Source organism: Chlorocebus sabaeus, chromosome 12 (assembly GCF_047675955.1).
Source record: "Chlorocebus sabaeus isolate Y175 chromosome 12, mChlSab1.0.hap1, whole genome shotgun sequence".
In the NCBI taxonomy this organism is placed as follows: Eukaryota; Metazoa; Chordata; class Mammalia; order Primates; family Cercopithecidae; genus Chlorocebus; species Chlorocebus sabaeus.
The window spans coordinates 79976472-79994796 of NC_132915.1; the positions used below are offsets into that span (position 1 = coordinate 79976472).

General features: G+C 44.6%; 1 protein-coding gene across 7 annotated transcripts in view; it reads left to right on the forward strand.

The window, feature by feature from the left end:
• Positions 1–18325, forward strand: part of PALM2AKAP2 (PALM2 and AKAP2 fusion) — a 550991-nt gene that overhangs the window by 415895 nt on the left and 116771 nt on the right. Inside the window, exon 1 of one of the 7 annotated variants that reach the window (XM_073021832.1) lies at positions 12316–12571. The exons of the other annotated variants lie outside the window; for them this stretch is intronic. The gene's annotated coding sequence lies outside the window, so the exon portion shown is untranslated. Of the gene's footprint in view, positions 1–12315; positions 12572–18325 lie in introns of those variants that run through there. 7 annotated transcript variants of the gene reach the window in all.

The following is an 18325-nucleotide window of genomic DNA, read 5'->3' on the forward strand; positions in this document are numbered from 1 at the left end:
GACATTCTTCTCTTGCTTATTGTTTATCTTACCTCATTATCCATGCCATATTAGGATGTAAGCTACATGAACACGGGGATCTTCCATTTTTTTTTCAACAAATATTTTTTGTTTGTTTTTTTGAAACAGAGTTACACTCTTCTTGCCCAGGCTGGAGTGCAATGGCATGATCTCAGCTCACCACAACCTCTGCCTCCCAGGTTCAAGCAATTCTCCTGCCTCAGTCTCCCGAGTAGCTGGGATTACAGGCATGCGCCGCCACGCCCAGCTAATTTTGTATTTTTAGTAGGGACGGGGTTACTCCACGTTGGTCAGGCTGGTCTCGAACTCCCGACCTCAGGTGATCCACCCACCTTGGCCTACCAAAGTGCTGGGATTACAGGCGTGAGCCACCGTGCCAAGCTTCAACAACAAATATTTAATGAGCACCTACTCTATGCCAAGCTCTAGGTATCTAGAAATTAACAAAAGAGAGCAGGACTTGTACTCATGTAGATTACACATTAGTAGGGTAAGACAGACAAGAAACAAGCAAGTAAATACTATCATATGAAAGATGGTGATTAGTGCTCTGGAGAAAAATCAGAATATTGTAGAATATGGGGTGATAGGGTTATGGCTAAAAGGATGACCTGTCTTTAACAAGGTGGGCAAGACTATAGGAGGAGGAGATTTTGAGAGGAAATCAGGAATCTGCAATATACTTGTAATTTAAAAATGCCTTGTAGGCATCCAGTGGAGAGGTTAAGTGTGAGTCTGCAGTTCCATGGAGAAAATAGGCTGACATATAAATTTGGGATTCATCTGTGCACAGCCATTGACTGGATGAGATCACAGAGAGAATGTCCTGAGGGATAGAAGGGATCAAGCCCAAGTTATTGCTCATTCCAAATTAAAGATTTGGAAACTGAGGAAGAACCCTAAAAGAGGACTAAGAAAGATGGTCAGTGAGACCGGGCACTGTCGCTCATGTCTATAATCCCAGCACTTTGGGAGGTCCTCAAGGTGGCAGGATCGCTTGAGCCCAGGAGTTTGAGATTAGCCTAGGCAGCATAGCAAGACCTCCCTCTCTACAAAGAATAAAAAAATTAGCCAGGTGAGGCAGCACACACCTGTCATCCAAGGCTGAGGTGGGAGGATTGCTTGAGCCTGGCAGGTCAAGGCTGCAGTAAGTTGTGATTGTACCATTGCACTCCAGCCTGGGTGACAGAGTGACCCTGTCTAAAAAAAAAAAAAAAAGAAAGAAAAAAAGGTCAGAGAGCTCTGAGGAGAATCAAGAAAGTGTTGTGGAAGCCAAATGAAGAAAGCAGTTCAAATGTTCAAATGTGACTGACTGACTGATGGCCTGTGTTAAATCCTGCTGAAAGATCAGGTCAGGTGAGTTGGGAGAAATGACCACTGGGTTTGGCAACCTCAAGGTCACTGATGACTTTGACAAGTGGTGTCTTGGTGAAAAACATCTCTTTTAAGAACTTTTGCTTTAAGGGGAAACAGAGAATTGAGGTGGTAGGATCAAGAGAATTTCTCTTAAAAAAAAATTATTGGAGGCCGGGCGCGGTGGCTCACACCTGTAATCCCAACACTTTGGGAGGCCGGGGCGGGTGGATTAGGACGTCAGGAGATGGAGACCATCCTGGCTAACACAGTGATACCCCGTCTCTACGAAAGCATACAAAAAATTAGCTGGGCATAGTGGGTAGTGCCTATAGTCCCAGCTACTCAGGAGGCTGAGGCAGGAGAATGGCGTGAACCCAGGAGGCGGAGGTTGCAGTGAGCTGAGATTGCGCCACTGCACTCCAGCCTGGGCGACAGAGTGCGACTCCGTCTAAAAAAAAAAAAAAATTATAGACTAGGCGCAGTGGCTCATGCCTGTAATCCTAGCACTTTGGGAGGCCGAGGTGGGCAGATAGCCTGAGGTCAGGAGTTCGAGAGTGGCCTGCCCAACATGGTGAAACCCCGTCTCTACTAAAAATACAAAAAAATTATCCAGGCATGGTGGTGGGCGCTTATAATCCCAGCTACTTGGGAGGCTGAGGCAGGAGAATCGCCTGAACCTGGGAGGCAGAGGGTGCAGTGAGCCGAGATTGTGCCACTGTACTCCAGCCTGGGCAACAAGAGTGAAACTCCATCTCAAAAAAAAAAGGAAAAATTATTGTCATAGAAAACACTAATAACATTGGCCGGGTGTGGTGGCGGCTCACCTCTGTAACCCAGCAATTTGAGAAGCCAAGGCAGGGAATTGCTTGAGCCCAGGAGTTCAAGACCAGCCTGTGCAACATGGGGAAATCTTGTCTCTACAAAAGATATAAAAATTAGCCAGGCATGCTGGCACATGCCTGTAGACCCAGCTACTCAGGAGACTGAGGTGGGAGGATCACTTGAGCCCAGGAAGTTGAGGCTGCAGTGAGCCATGATCATGCTACTGCACTCCAGCCCTGGCGGCAGAGTGAGACCCTGTTTCAATAAATAAATAAATAATTTTAAGGAGAAAATGCATAATATGCAATCTACCCTCTTAAAGTGTTCATTTAGTACAGTGTTGTTAACTGTGTGCACATGAAAATTTTTTTTTGATAGAAGAAATTATAGCGTATTTGATAGGGTGAAAGAAAATTCATGTTTTGGGAAGCATAAGATTGCTGGTACAATGTCCTAGAGGAGATGAGAAGGAAGGGATGGCGAGGCTGAACGATTTTCCTAAGGTCACACAGCCAGTAAGTGACAGGTCAGGATTCCAATCCAGGTCTTCTGGCTCTCTGTTTTTTACTGACATGTTGCTATACCGTAAAATGAGAAAAAAATGGCTTGACCGACATGTGACTTTCCTCCTAGTTCTAACTTTCATGTCTCTAACATTTTGATATGCCTTCACCCATCCCAAGGATGTAAAGAAAATTCCCAAGTCAAACATAGTAGCAGCAGCAACAGCAGTAGCACCTATCTGAACCCACAGTTCTCATCTAAGTGCTCACCTATCTCATCTCAACAACTCTATGAATTACTTAGCAGTCAGCACTTGGACTCCTCAATGCCTGAGCCCTTTATAGGAGTCACAAACTGTTTCTGATACCTGGCAGTTTTACTCATTTATGTTATCTGTCTGGCTTCCTAAGGTATTTGAGTTTGCAATGCTTGCTCCTAAAATTAACTAGACAGTAGTCTAAAAAGAAAAGAAAGGAAGGGAAGGAGGGAAGGAAGGAATGAAGGAAGGAGAGAAGGAAGACAGGAGAATACAAAGGAAGGAAGGAAGGAGAGGAGAAGAGAGAGAGGGAGAAGGAGCTATAAAGAAGGTGTTAACGAGTTGGAAAATCTTCAAAAACAATATGGGTATGCGTACTTTAGTTGATTGTATCATAAGCTATTGTGGTTTCTAAAGTGGTTTTATGTTGGCCATGGTCCCAATCTAACAGAGGCTTTTAATATGCTATAGAAGCTATTATTATTCTCCGTATTTAAATGATCTTAACACCTTATAATTGTAATGGTTACTTAGAGAAGTAATTAACTTATTCTTTTTTTTTTTTTTTTTTTTTTTTTTTTTGAGACGGAGTCTCGCTCTGCCGCTGGGGCTGGAGTGCAGTGGCCGGATCTCAGCTCACTGCAAGCTCCGCCTCCCGGGTTTTCGCCATTCTCCTGCCTCAGCCTCCCGAGTAGCTGGGACTACAGGCGCCCGCCACCTCGCCCGGCTATTTTTTTGTATTTTTTAGTAGAGACTGGGTTTCACTGTGTTAGCCAGGATGGTCTCGATCTCCTGACCTCGTGATCCGCCCGTCTTGGCCTCCCAAAGTGCTGGGATTACAGGCTTGAGCCACCGCGCCCGGCCTAATTCACTTATTCTTAACGCTAGGAAAGTCATTTAATCTGTTCAGTATACTAGAAGGAAAAAGTCCATTTTCTCATTGGATAGTTCTCAATACTAAAACATTTGACAAGCAAATCAGAGACTAGCACAAAGACCATCTATGAGAGAATCAGAATTCTTAAAATTTAAAATCTCAAGATTTGGTCCTTTTCCCCCTAATATGACTGAAAAATCCTTATGGTTCTTCCCTTAAATTAACAGCCTGCGCTTAAAAGTTCTGAGGGAAACACTTGCAAATTACTAGAAAAATGTTACGGTCCTATTTTTTTTAAATATTTTTTAAAAATAATTTCCTGTTTTATCTAAAATTGAAGAGAAGTTAAGCACCACCAGAAAAGAAAAATAGATTTGCATTTAAAACGCAGGTCCCCAATGAGAAGAAATTCACTTGGTTGACTCACTGAAAGCTGTCTTCTGGGACTCCACACTATTGGCACTGTTTTCCAGCATTCTATCTATGAACAAGCTGTGTACATTCCAAGTATATTAGGCATATTTTATGTTTTCAGTGCCATGCTTAAAGAGTACCTTGTTGTATGCTGTCTCTCCATTACGGCATAAACTCTGGAGTGTTTACTAAATTTTTTAAATGCTTCAGTTGCTAAATGAGATAAAAGTCTCAGCCAAGAACCAAAGAACTTGGATCTCATAGGACTTTGCTCCTGTTTATTATCAAAGTAATACATGGCTACATTCTTGTCATTATTCCACAAGATTCGAGGCCTCTGGAATCAAGGTACCATCTTGCTTTCCTCACCAAGGGACTCTGTCCTCTGTGCTCTTTCTCATTTCCCAACTCTGTCTTTCTCCTACATAGATACCCACTTTTCACTCTTTCCAATACAGGTCTGCCCATGCTGCTTTTTGTTGTTGAAGATTTTAGTTTCGAATAGTGTTTTTTTTTTATTAGTATACTCGTGCCATTTACATGTATATTACAATGGCCAATTTGGGTGGTACAATGTTATGTCAATGTCGAGAAGGCACAGTTCAGCTACAGTCTGGAACACAGTGTAAACAATTCCATGGGGAAATGTTGCTTGGGTTTTGGAATGTTTCTTATGGGTGTTTTTAAATGTCTTTTAAAAAGAGCCTCAAGCAGCTGCAGTGAATATAATCAGGTCACCATTTCCTTATGTTAAAGGGTTTGGCAGAGGAGAGGCCAAGTATGAGGATGCAGGGAAAGGAAATAAATGTGGAACAGGCAGGAAAGAAACTTACTTGGCCACAGGAAGCCAAAGAGCCCGGAGAGGAAATAAAGGAAAAGCAGGAACCACAAACTAGGCTAAGAACCACAGTAAACACAGTCCGAGAGCCAAGTGTTCTCTTATGACACCATCCGTGTTGCTGTGTCTGCTTCTCTGTCCTTTCTTCAAGTAAGGGTGACTGTGTCCACCTCCGGTGGTTCCCAAACCAGGCTGTCATGGAATCAGATGGAAAGCTTACGCAAAGGAACCTGGAAATTTTCTTTTCTTGCTCTCCAGCTACTCCCAATGTAAGCCAACCTGGAAACCACTAATTTACATCTTAAAAGCTGACCACCTTATCTTAGGGAGAGGCCAACCCCTTGGAGAAGAGATGGTTTAGAAGGGTGTTTTTAATTATGTAAAACACAACTGTAGGTCAATGCAAACAATCCATAGACTAACATATGCCAGTCTTAGATCATGTGCATTCCAAAAGTTGACGGTTAAAATAGTCTATGGGGGCTGGATGCGGTGGCTCAAGCCTGTAATCCCAGCACTTTGGGAGGCCGAGGCGTGCAGATCACCTGAGGTTGGGAGTTCGAGACCAGCCTGACCAACATGGAGAAACCCCATCTCTACTAAAAATACAAAATTAGCTGGGCGTGGTGGAACATATCTGTAATTCCAGCTACTCAGGAGACTGAGGGAGGAGAATTGCTTCAATCCAGGAGGTGGAGGTTTTGGTGAGCCGAGATTGTGCCATTGCACTCTAGCCTAGGCAATAAGAGCAAAACTCCGTCACAAAAAAAAAGAAAAAAAAAAAGTCTATGGATGGATCATGCCTGCTACAGAAAAGCCAATGATGATTGGCTCAATAGAAAAAAACAACCTGGGCTGGGTGTGGTGGCTCACACCTGTAATCCCAACACTTTGGGAAGCCAAGGCAGGAGGATGACTTGAGCCCAGAAATTTGAGACCAGCCTGGGCAACATGGTGAGACCCCGTCTCTACAAAAAATAAAAAAAATTAGTGGGATGATGATCCAGAGATGACCTTTTTGCCATTAAGTAAGAACCAGAGATCATTGAGAAATGTCTTACTTTGGAAATCCGTAAACATACAAATCATCCATATGGATGGTGTAAAACCACTAGTTGAGCTAGAGTAAGCAAATGATCTTTGCAGATTCTAGGAATTAGTAGACTAAATATCCCATATCCTCCTGCTTACACTCCTACCAACATAGTATTGGAGGTTGTCTGATGCTCACCCCACTATTTTAATGGATTTTTATCTTGAGGCACAATGGGTTGGGATTAGTTCTCCTAGACACTTGTTGTTCTGATTTCCTATTTCTTCTGAATTCTTTTTTTTTAATTTTTTTTTAACTTTTGTGGGTACATAGTAGGTGGCATGTAATGTACAAATAATCACATCAGAGTAAATAGGGCATCCATCACCCCCCCAGTATTTTTCCTTTGTATTACAAACAATCCAGTTATAGTTTTAGTTATTTTTAAGTGTGCAATTAAAGTATTTTTGACAATTAATTTAATTTAAATGTAAATTAAATTATCACCCTGTTCTGCTAGCAAATACTAGGTCTTATTCATTCTTGCTATGGTTTTGTATCCATTAATCATCCCTACTCCCCTGCCTCCCCGCTACCTTTCCCAGCCTCTGATAACCATCCTTCTACCCTCTGTCCTCATGAGTTCATCCTCTGAATTCCTACTGTTACATTCATTTTGCCTCCTATGCCTGGTCTTCACCCCACACCAACTCACACACAAACCCCTTCTTTGCCTTTGCTGCCCCAGACAAATGCTGTTATCAGAAGTGTAGGGGGTTACAAGAAGTGTTTACATCACAACATAACACTCAAACAACTTTAAAAGTGTATAGTAAATATTTTCTTTTGGCCCTCTCCGTGATCTGGAATTTCTTGTTTACTGACTCCTCTCCACCACTCTGGTCTTTCATCCAACTTGAGAGATTTTGTAAACTTCTGAATTCCAAAAATGAATTGCAGGTTCAAGTGTATAAACATTTTCTATCTCTAGAGTTAGCACCAAATTATCTTTCAGATTTACCAATTTGTTATCAATCTGTATGCCCATCAATAAAGTATAATCACTTGATTTTCATCATTCCCTTGCCAAAAATATATATTTGTATTTTATATATTTACTCATATTGTAGGCAAAAAAAAAAAAAAAAAAAAAAAAAAATTAGCCCAATATTTCACTTGCACTTCTTTAATATGAAGAGTTTGAGTATCTCTTCACAAGTTCAAGGGTCAGTTGTACTTATTTATCTGTAAACTACATTTTTTTGGTTTTTTGTTTTGTTTTGTTTTGTTTTTTGAGACAGTGTCTCACTCTGTCACCCTGCTGGAGTGCAGTGGCACGATCATGGCTAATTGTAGCCTTGACCTCCTGGGTCCAAGCAATCCTCCCATCTCAGCCTCCCAAGCAGCTGGGACCACAAGCATGTCACCACACCCACTAACTTTTTTATTTTTTGTAGAGACGGGGTCTCACCATGTTGCCCAGGCTGGTCTCAAATTTCTGGGCTCAAGTCATCCTCCCACCTTGGCTTCCCAAAGTGTTGGGATTACAGGTGTGAGTCACCACACCCAGCCCAGGTTGTTTTTTTCCTATTGAGTTGGTAGTTTTCTTCAGTTTTCTTATTGATTTGCAAAAACTCTTCACATATGAGGAATAGTAACTCACTGTCATATATGTTGCAAATATTTCCCCCAGTTTGTTTCTTTGAAATTTTCAGTGGTGCATCTGATCCTATGAGGATCACCCTGGGCTTGGGATTACTGCTAACTTTTCAGTGAGCTCACCTGCTGTTTGGTGGGAAAGCCCTAGGGACATAGAGCTATTCATTTGGTGTGAGTGAGTCTTTTTGTTTCTGTTGTTCTTTGCTTTTCCTGCTTTTTCTTTTCCTTTTCTTTCTTTCTTTCTTTTCTTTTCTTTTTTTTTTTTTTTTTTTTTTTTTTTTTTGAGAGATGAAATCTCACTCTGTTGCCCAGGCTGAAGTGTAGTTGCCTCATCTCAGCTCACTGCAACTTCTGCCTCCAGGGTTCAAGTGATTCTCCTGCCTGAGCCTCCCAAGTAGCTGGGATTACAGGCACCTGTCACCACACCCAGGTAATTTTTGTATTTTCAGTAGAGCTGGGGTTTCACCACATTGGCCAGGCTGGTCTTGAACTACTGACCTCAGGTGATCCAACCACCTTGGCCTCCCAAAGTGTTGGGATTATAAGAGTGAGCCACTGCATCCGGCCTTCCCTCTTTTTCTTACCCTTTTTTTTTTTTTTTTTTTTTTAAAAATTTTCTAGCCAACCTTTATTTTCTGTGGGACACATTTAGCACTTGTGAATTACTCCCAGCTGATAGTTTTTGGTCTTTCGCCTTGCTAGGAGGAGGAAATAGTAAATTCCCTTTTATAATGCACTGTCTTCCCCCCACCTTCTGGTTTTCAGATCAGTTCTCTGAGACACTTATAAGTCTATTTTTCAGCTTCTACTGTTCTCTAAGTTTGGGGCATGTGTCTACTGCTAGATCATTATTATTTGCTGGATTTAGTTCATTTTGCTCAGTTTGGAGAGAGAGGGAGAAGAGCTTCTTTGAACCTGTATCTAGGCTAACTTCTTCCTCAGAAAGCTATTCTTTACTTTGTGTGTTTTTCTAGAAAGAACATTCTACTTCTTGGGTCCCCTGGAGGCCACTCTTTCTCAGGGGTGTAGTTTAAAGTGGGCCAGCAGCATGGGAGAGGCAATGTGAGTAAAAATGTACACTTAGGCCACAATGAAAGAAATCTTGATCTCCTCTCCCCGCAAAAAAATTTCCATGGGAGATTTGGTGCCCTTGATGGTATAGGGCCTGCGAGAACACGTAACATTTACACATTCGAGTTATATTTCTCTCACATAATTAATAGCCATTTATTTTATTCAAATATGCTCCTAAAGTACATCTAGGAGAGTAAATATGCTTCTTTTATTATAAAATATTTTCAGCTCTAATAATCGTTATTATGTTAACACACATATGATGTGATGAACCACGAGCAGGCAGTGGGTGATAAAGCTAACCTTGCCCATTGCCAGTGTTTCCCAAACTTTCATATTTTTAAGAATCATCTGGGAGCTGTTAATGCAGTTTCATTGGCCCCGCCCCACACATCCTGGTTCAGTAAAGGTGGAGCCCAGAAATGTGCCTTTTTTTTTTCTTTTTTTTTTTGAGACAGAGCCTCTCTCTGTCGCCCAGGCTGGAGTACAGTGGCACAATCTCAGCTCACTGCAACCTCTGCTGCCCGGGTTCAAGCGATTCTCCTGCCGCAGCCTCCCGAGTAGCTGGGATTACAAGCGCCTGCCACCGCGCCTGGCTAATTTTTATAGATTTTTAGTAGAGATGGGGTTTCACCATCTTGGCCAGGCTGGTCTTGATCTCCTGACCTTGTGATCCACCCACCTTGGCCTCCCAAAGTGCTGGGATTACAGGCGTGAGCCACTGCACCCGGCCGAATTCTGCCTTTTTAACAAGCACCAAGGTGGCCCTACTATCTGTGGTCTTTAGCACTGGCTTTGAAAAATTCTGGGGCAAGATATCTCAACCTCAGCATTACTGACATTTAGGGCTCAATAATTCTTTGTTGGTGGGGCGCTGATGTAGATGCCGGTAGCAACCCCACTAATCGTGACAATAAGAAATGTCTCTAGACATTGCCAAAATGTCCCCTGGGGAGTTCAATCACCCTCAATTGGGAACCACTGGCCTAGGAGAAAATAAATGAGAAAATGTTAATTAAAAACAGTGTTTACTTTTGCATGCAGCCATTCATACTCTTGCATGGATTTCATTGAACAAATTAAACAACTATTTCTGAGCATCTGGTATGTACCAAGCCTTTTATATTAAAAATATTTAATCATGGCTACCTCTTTAATAATTTGGAAGATGGAAGAAAACAAATATTCTTATAAATTAGTATCTATTGAGCATATATTTTCCTAAATTCGTATTCCTAATAGGTTTTGAATACTATTCTAGAACTTTAAAATTAATATTAACAAAGCATTGACATTGCTTTAGTAAAGAAGCAATTCAGAATAAAGTTGGTATCTTTTTTTGTTGTTTTTTTTGAGATGCAGTTTGCTCTTGTTGCCCAGGCTGGAGTGCAATGGCATGATCTTCGCTCACTGCAACCTCCTCCTCCCAGGTTCAAACGATTCTCCTCAGCCTCCCGAGAAGCTGGGATTGAAGGCATGTGCCACCACGCCTGGCTAATTTTGTATTTTTAGTAGAGACGGGGTTTCTCCATGTTGGTCAGGCTGGTCTCAAACTCCCGACCTCAGGTGATCCGCCCGCCTCGGCCTCCCAAAGTGCTGGGATTACAGGCATGGGCCACCATGCCTGGCCTTGCTTTACTCTTCCTAATAATGAAACTAATTTTGTTTGTAAAATTTACACTTATTCAAATTTAGGAAAATATGAGAAGAGAATGATGAAGTACCTGCCATGATACTGTTTATAACATCTCACATATGATGTAATTCTAAAATTCTTTCTTAGAGAGTCTATGGTCCATATAAATAACTGTGATACTCAGGCACACTCATTTTAATGTGAGTTTTTCACATGATATTAAAATGTTAAAAATAGATCAGTATGTAGGGCACCCAAGCATTTAATTCCTTAAATCGGAGACATGAGGAGAAAAAAATGAAAAGGACGGAAGAAAAGAAGGAAAAGGAAGGAAGGAAGACAAAGTTGAGTCAAGGCTGAAGCTCTGTCATCTCTGAGCACTGGTCAGTAAATTCTATTGAAATTCAACAGTATAAGAGACAAACAGGCGAAAAGGATGGTGAAACCATTTCCAAATACCGAGAAAAAGGAGCCTCTTGACATTCAGGGACCCTGAGAACAGCTGATGTCCCATTGTAGACTTCATCCTCTTCCTTGGGTGAAAGTGTGAATAGAGCTCAAGGCAGGGAAGAGGCCTTTTCTCTGGAGGTGCTATTTATGGTGCCCTTAGCCTGGATGGGCTTTCAGGGTAGTTCCCAAGGGTATCATTTCTTTGTATTGGAAATCAGGGACCTCAGTGGGTTAGGAAAGTACAATCAGTCCATAGCTATTGTCTTTCCCTGCTGTGTTTGACATGTAAAATTGACTCCCAGAAGAGCAACCCAGGGCCTTGTCAAGGGATGGGGAAAACAGCAGACTGCCTTAGGGTGGAAATCTAACTGAGAGTGCAAGGGAGACTTGCAAAGCTGGGGAGAGATAATTGCTGGAAAAATCATGCCTAGGGCAAACCTGAATTCAAGAAATCTGACTTTTGTGATCTTCCTCGGCTGAGAATGAACGCCGCCACCTACAGCAGAGTAAGTCCACAGCTTGCTTTTGAAAAGTGTTGCTCTCTAGGTGGGCTGTTTGTGTGTGCGTGTCCTCTCTCAGGATTTCCAGACGGTTCATTTTCAAAGGGTCATTAACATTATTTAAATATTCATGTGGGGGAGGGGAGGAGAGACTGAAATTTCAGACATCTCAAGAGTGAGGGATGGCTAGCCACCCGCCTAATACAGCTCCAGTCTGCGGATCCGCTGCCTCCTTCCCCCTCGGCTGGCTTTGTTAGCACACGCGCTCTGACACCGGGCCACCGGCTGCCACTACACGGAGGGCAGCAGGAAGGCTCTGGCGAGCCAGTGAGTTGGAAGCATCTCTGTCCACACCTCAGCCTCTGAACCCCATCGGGGGAGTCCCCAAACACTCGGCGACACCATTACTGCCACAAAGACGCACTTCGCAACCAGTTCCGGGGGTCGCTCTGACCCTAAGGGCAGTCGTGGTGCTAGGTAAGGGACAAGAGGCTCTCTCCCCGCCTGAGTGGGAACTCAGTAGCTCCTGGCATTTAAGCGCACACAGGCACTCACACACTTCCACATACGCTCATGCGCACATATGTGTACACCAACACACACGTCCACGTGTACACACTGCGACACGCCACCCCGCCCCAAAGCCCCGTGCGCTAACAAGTATCCACATACCCAGACACAGCGCTCCCCTGAGTTAGGAAATACTCAGCTTTGCGCGCCTCATCCATCCCTCCGTCTTTCCCTCCCTCCAGTCTCTCCATTCATTCATTTCTTGGTTTGTGCATAGATTCCGCCGAAGTCGCTGAGAGGAGATGTGGGTGGATGGGGAGGAGAGGGGAGGGGAGGAGAGAGGAGGGCGGCCCCTGGGCTGGGCGACTGGAGGGGAAGCGAGGGGGCGGGGAGGGGGCGGGGAGGGGGCGGGGAGGGGGCGGGCCCCGGGAGTAGGCGGGCGGGACTCCCCGCCCTCCAGCGCGCCCCGAGGCCGCCACTCCCTGCAGATGCGCTGGCCCCAGCCCGGGGCTGCCGCTCGCCTTCCCCCGGAGTCTCCTGGACCCCTGGAGCGGGAGGCAGCGGCCGCGCGGTGCTGGAGCAGAGCCCCAGGACTGCGCCTCCGGGAGCCGGAGCCCAGAGGTGGGTGTCCAAGCTGGGGCGGGGCTGGAGTGTCCTCGGGTGTGAGGAAGGGGTGGTCGAGGAAGGGCTGGAGATCTGGGAGTCCTCGGAAGCACCGCGGGCTTTTAAAGGGCTTTTTGTGGCCCTTGTCGAGCGGAGCGTGTGCTGGGAGAGGGCCCGGGTGGAGGGGCTGTGGCCATGTGGGTTTGAATTCCTAGGTTTGTGGGAGGGCGAAGCCTTTGGCTACTTTGTTCAATGCTTATCGCTTATATATGCTTTAGAAAATAAACGCAGGACTCCGCTTCCCCCTGCATACACACAGAGCTGGGCTGTGTGTGTCCTTTTCAGGAAAAGCAGTGAAATCAAATGTGGTCGTGGCCGCGTCTCCTGCCCCGGGAGCACTGGGAGGTGCAGCCGTTCCTTCTAGCTCGCAAGGAAGGCGTGGGTCCTGCCTTTTGGGTGGCAGAGCCGGGGGCATTTTCGCAAGTCCTAAACTTTTCAGAGAGACTGAGGTCAGGAAGGACCCGGCCCCGGCCCCAGCCAGAGTCTTTCGGAATAGGGTCCAGGGAGCTGAACTCGGGAGATGATGCAGGAGGAGCCAGCAGCCTCTTCTGCCCTGGGAGGAAGAACGCGGTCTGGGTCCGAGCTGAGCCAGTTCGACCTGAGGCTAGGACCTCAGCAGTTAGAATGTGGTATCTTATCCGGGATAAAGCTGGAGTTTGCGTCTCTGTGGGCCCTTCTTGGGGACACTCTGGGGTATGGGAGGAGCAGACCGTGGGGGAGAGTATTGGATAAGCCGTGCCTGAAATGTCCGTAGAGGCGCGCCAGCAAGGGCCAGAGCAAGGAGACACTGTTGGCCCCGAGAAATCCCAGAGAAACGGAGTGGACGGGAGGGGAGTAAAACGGAGCCCGGGAGAGCCGGAATCCCGCAGCAGGGAGCTGTGGCGCTGGTAGCCGGGTGAGGACTGAAGGCAAAGGGCGAGACGGTGTGCAGCCGGGCTGCCGAGCTCTCCAACCCGGATGCCAGGCGCTCACCAGCCCGAGGGATCCCTCCCGACCCACAAAGAGGGCGTCTGGGAGGTGACTTGTTTAGAGAGATGGTGGATTCCCCCTCCAGACCCAGGAAAGCCAGTTTCCCGTGTAAGGTAGCAGGGGTTTGGCTCTGATAGGCTGCGTGGTCAGATCAGACTTTGACATATCATTACCCTTCCCTGTAGCAGTTTTAAATGCAGCGCAGGTGATTTGGGAAGACTTCCTAAATGTATAATATTTCTCTTTGAAAAGAAACTTCACCTACTCATAAGTCTATACGCCTCTCTCTGTACTGCATCTTGGAATCTGTGAACAAGCCCATGTCTCCCAGGAAGCGCTCTTCTATCTCAATTCGCGTTTCACAGGCTCCTGGAGACTGCATGAGTACAAACTCCTCTCACCATTGGGATCCCAGGGAATTTGCTTCCTTGTCTTTTGTTCTGATTAGAGTTCATTTAAGCATCACACTTGTCTTTCTGGAAATGTTCTTAATTTAAATTTAACTAAACTTCTCTTTCTTCCAGTCTGGCAGCTTCCCCAACATTCATGAATAAAAATTCATAATAACATGTCTAGAAATGAGGTGTATCCAGTAAGGAGTTTACTCTGTTTCTTTAAACATGAAGACTTGGCCTAAAGAGTGTTTCAAGCAATGCTCCGCTGCCAGCTGTCTCCTCCCCAGTTTTGATCCTTGGACCTTTCTTTTTCTTTCTTTCTTTCTTTTTTCTTTTTTGGAGACGAAATTTCACTCTTGTTGCCCAGGCTGGATGCAATGACGTGATCTCAGCTCACTGCAACCTCCCCTTTCTGGGTTCCAGCGATTCTCCTGCATCAGCCTCCCGGGTTCCTGGGATTACAGGCTCCCACCACCACACCCAGCTAATTTTTGTATTTTTAGTAGAGACGGGGTTTCGCCATGTTGGCCAGGCTGGTCTCCAACTCTTGACCTTAGGTAATTCATCTGCCTCGGCCTCCCAAAGTGCTGGGATTACAAGCATGAGCCACCACACCCAGCCTGGCCCTTTCCTTAAAGGACATCTTCTCCTTTGAGTGGAGGCACACCAAGTTTCCTGCAATTATCTTGAACAGCACCAACAAAATAGTCCTGGGCCAGGGACAACAAAAGTAATGCTGCCTGTCTCCCAGTCCTTTACTTAACAGACTCTGCTGGAGAGTTCATTTCACTTTCTTTTTTGGGATGCTGAGATGCTAGGATGAGAGGAATAGCTGGGCTTTGAGATGGGACAAACATTTTGAAATACTCATTATCTCATAGTTTTGGCATGACAGTTGGCACCACTTCCTGCCTGCAGAGTTTGAAGTTATTTCACTTTCATAAGTGCCTTATTCTGACTCAGTAGCCTCAGGACCTCAGGCTAATAAAGTGAAGTAGGTTGTCTTAACTTCGTTATCAAATGAGTGAAGAATGAATCCACTGGATTTATTTCTATAAGTTTAAATATTTTCTTATAGAACTAACATCAAATATTACTTCCAAAAATGTAAACACTTTGGACTTTCTAGTCATTGTAATTATTGTCTAGATAATTACAATAATCTAAACAATAACCATTACAGATTTGGTGAGCTCTTAAAATACCCATGTCCCAGATTTCTATCATGGTTATTACCAGCCTCTGCTTATTAAGGTAATGAGAAATGTTTCAAATGAAGATGAAATTGAAATTGAATTTGCATGGAGGTTGTGTTGAGGGATTTTAACAGTTGAAACAGGAGCATGCTAAAAACTTACTTCTGAAGACCACGGATAGACTGTTTAGTTCTAGTCTTTAGTTTTATACACGACTCAGCACCAGTAGAATTGGTGCTCTATCTTGAATTAGCTTTTGGAATGATTGTTTTTGATCTTGCGAAACATAGTACTCACTGCTTAGATTGTTAATCAGGGATTCTGTGTCAGCTATTGGAAGTGTGGAGTAATTGATTAGTATCCTAATGAGCTTCAACAATTTCAGTAAGTTTGGGTAGCAAATTGCACCTTTTTAAAATTTTTTTTTGAAACGGAGTCTTGCTCTGTCACTCGGGCTGGAATGCAGTGGCATGATCTTGGCTCACTGCAAGCTCCGCTTCCCGGGTTCACGCCATTCTCCTGCCTCAGCCTCCCAAGTAGCTGGGACTACAGGTGCCCACTACCACACCCGGCTAATTTTTCGTATTTTTAGTAGAGATGGGGTTTCACCGTGTTAGCCAGGATAGTCTTGATCTCCTGACCTTGTGATCCATCTGCCTTGGCCTCTCAAAGTGCTGGGATTACAGGCATGAGCCATCACGCCTGGCCCACCATTTTCTTTGTACTGTGCAAACTCAACACCCAGAGGCAGAATTTCTGTAAAGCTAAAAATAAAGGAACAATTTCACCTTCAGATTGTCTCACTGGCATGAGCCTCACCCAGCAGCACTTCGGGTGGCTTGGGCCTCAGGGAAGAATGTTACCGTGGATCATGATGGGAGTTAAGGTAATCCATATACATGTGTATCTTACTTTGTAAAATAATCCCCTCTATGAATATGTAACATTACTGTTCGCATTTTGGACATTTTCCCTTCAAACACATTTTTCATGAGTATATTATAGGAAAGTTAAAACCATCTCTCTTCTATTTATATATTTATTTATTTATTTTTTGAGATGGAGTCTCCCTCTCTCTCCCAGGCTGGAGTGCAGTGGCGCCGTCTCGGCTCACTGCAAGCTCCACCTCCCGGGTTCACCCCATTCTCCTGCCTCAGCCTCCTAAATAGCTGGGACTACAGGCGCTCCCCACCGCGCCCAGCTAATGTTTTTGTAATTTTGGTAGAAACGGGGTTTCACCATGTTAGCCAGGATGGTCTCGATCTCCTGACTTCGTGATCCTCCCGCCTCGGCCTCCCAAAGTGCTGGGATTACAGGCTTGAGCCACCGTGCCCGGGAAAACCATCTCTATTCTAAAAGGAAAATCTACCGTTTTGCTCAGAGAGAAAGTTACTGAGTTTGTCTATGTGATTTTAAGTAGTATTTGATTAGAGTATTAAAGAAATGGGATACTTCAAGTAACATAACACCTGATATTTAAATTTAAGTTTTAAAAATGTATTTCACCCATTGTTAATGTTGCTAATGAAAGTGTTTCTAAGTCGTAACCCCTGGTTAGCTCTTCTGCCTTCTTGCCTTGATAAGTTGACTGGTGGTGAATGTGCTGTTGTCGTTCCAGTGACAGCTCAGGATTTTGTAGTCGTCTCAGCATAATATTAGCGTAGATATGAGTTGTGATTTTATAGGATTATGGAGCTGTAATTGTGGAACTCCTGCAGGGCAGACTCTGGAGGCTAGTTTTTTAGAAAACTAAAATCCCCAGTATAAACTTAATTTCTGTCATTTGCCCCATTTTCTTGAAAGTGGAGTGCCAGAAGAGAAAAGAATCGAGTCTCTCTTTTCTTTCTACAATAAAACAGAATGTACTTTCTCCAGGGCTTGGTTCCTTTTTCCTGTTGAGGTGGATTCTGAGATTGAGGAGGGGCTGGAGAAAACAAAGTGTGAGGGAAAGAGACTGAGAACATACTCAGACTGCCCTCGCCTCTTTTTCCCTTTCGTGCTCCTGTCTCCCATCTAGGAGCACCAGCGCTACCAGTCCTTGTGGGGACAAGTTGGAGTAGGATCAAGAGACATGTAACTGGACCAGGCGCGGTGGCTCACACCTGTAATCCTGGCACTTTAGGAGGCTGAGGCAGGTGGATCACTCAAGGTCAGGATTTCGAGACCAGCCTGGCCAACGTGGTGAAACCCTGCCTCTACTAAAAGAATACAAAAATTAGCCAGGTGTGGTGGCAGGTGCCTGTAATCCCAGCTACTTGAGAGGTTGAAGCAGGAGAATTGCTTGAACCTGGGAGGCAGAGGTTGCAGTGAGCTGAGGGGGAGCCACTGCACTCCAGCCTGTGACAGAACGAGAACTCTGTCTCAGAAAAAAAAAAAAGGAAAGAAAAGAGAGAGAAAAAAGAGTCATGTAACTGGAATTTGTTCCCATCTTGGTGACAGTCTCAGAGTGCCTCACATAGGCCATGCAACTGGAGAGGGTGCCCTGTGGAGGCAGAATGCTGCTGCTGGGGTCCTTAACCAGGCAGAGAGTGGGTATGAGGATGAGATGATGTAGCTTTGTTTGAGTAGGTTTGAAGGGTTGGGTTTCTTTGTTTTTTCTTCTAAGCCTTGGAAGCATGCATGAACTGGTTGAGGGGGGTGTGACATGAATGCCAGGGAAGGGGAGAGACCTGTAGAACTTACTGGGGAAGGCCTCTATGCTTTGAACCCCCCTTTTTTTTTCTTAGATATGGGCAGGGGCTTTGTGGTTGTTTTTGATGCCTGATTGGAGCAGATGGGGTAGCAAGGCCAAATACGCAGATATGGTAGTGCCCCCTTTATCCAGAACCATGATGTGACCAAAGCACCCTACTGCCTCTGTGAGATCTTGGTCTGTCACATAAACAAAATCTTAGTTCATTCATCTATACAAATGGAGATACCAAAACCTACCTGTTTCAAAACTTGTGTAAAATCAGATGGATATGGAAGCACCTTGTACATATTGTGTTCCCCCCAAAGTTGGTTGTTCTTAAATTAACCAAAGCCTTCTTTCATCTTCATTACAGATGCAAATGATAAGTAAACAGTTTTTTAATTAATTAATCAATTAATTAATTATTGAGACAGGGTCTCACTCTGTCACCCAGGCTGGAGTGCAGTTGTGCGATCAT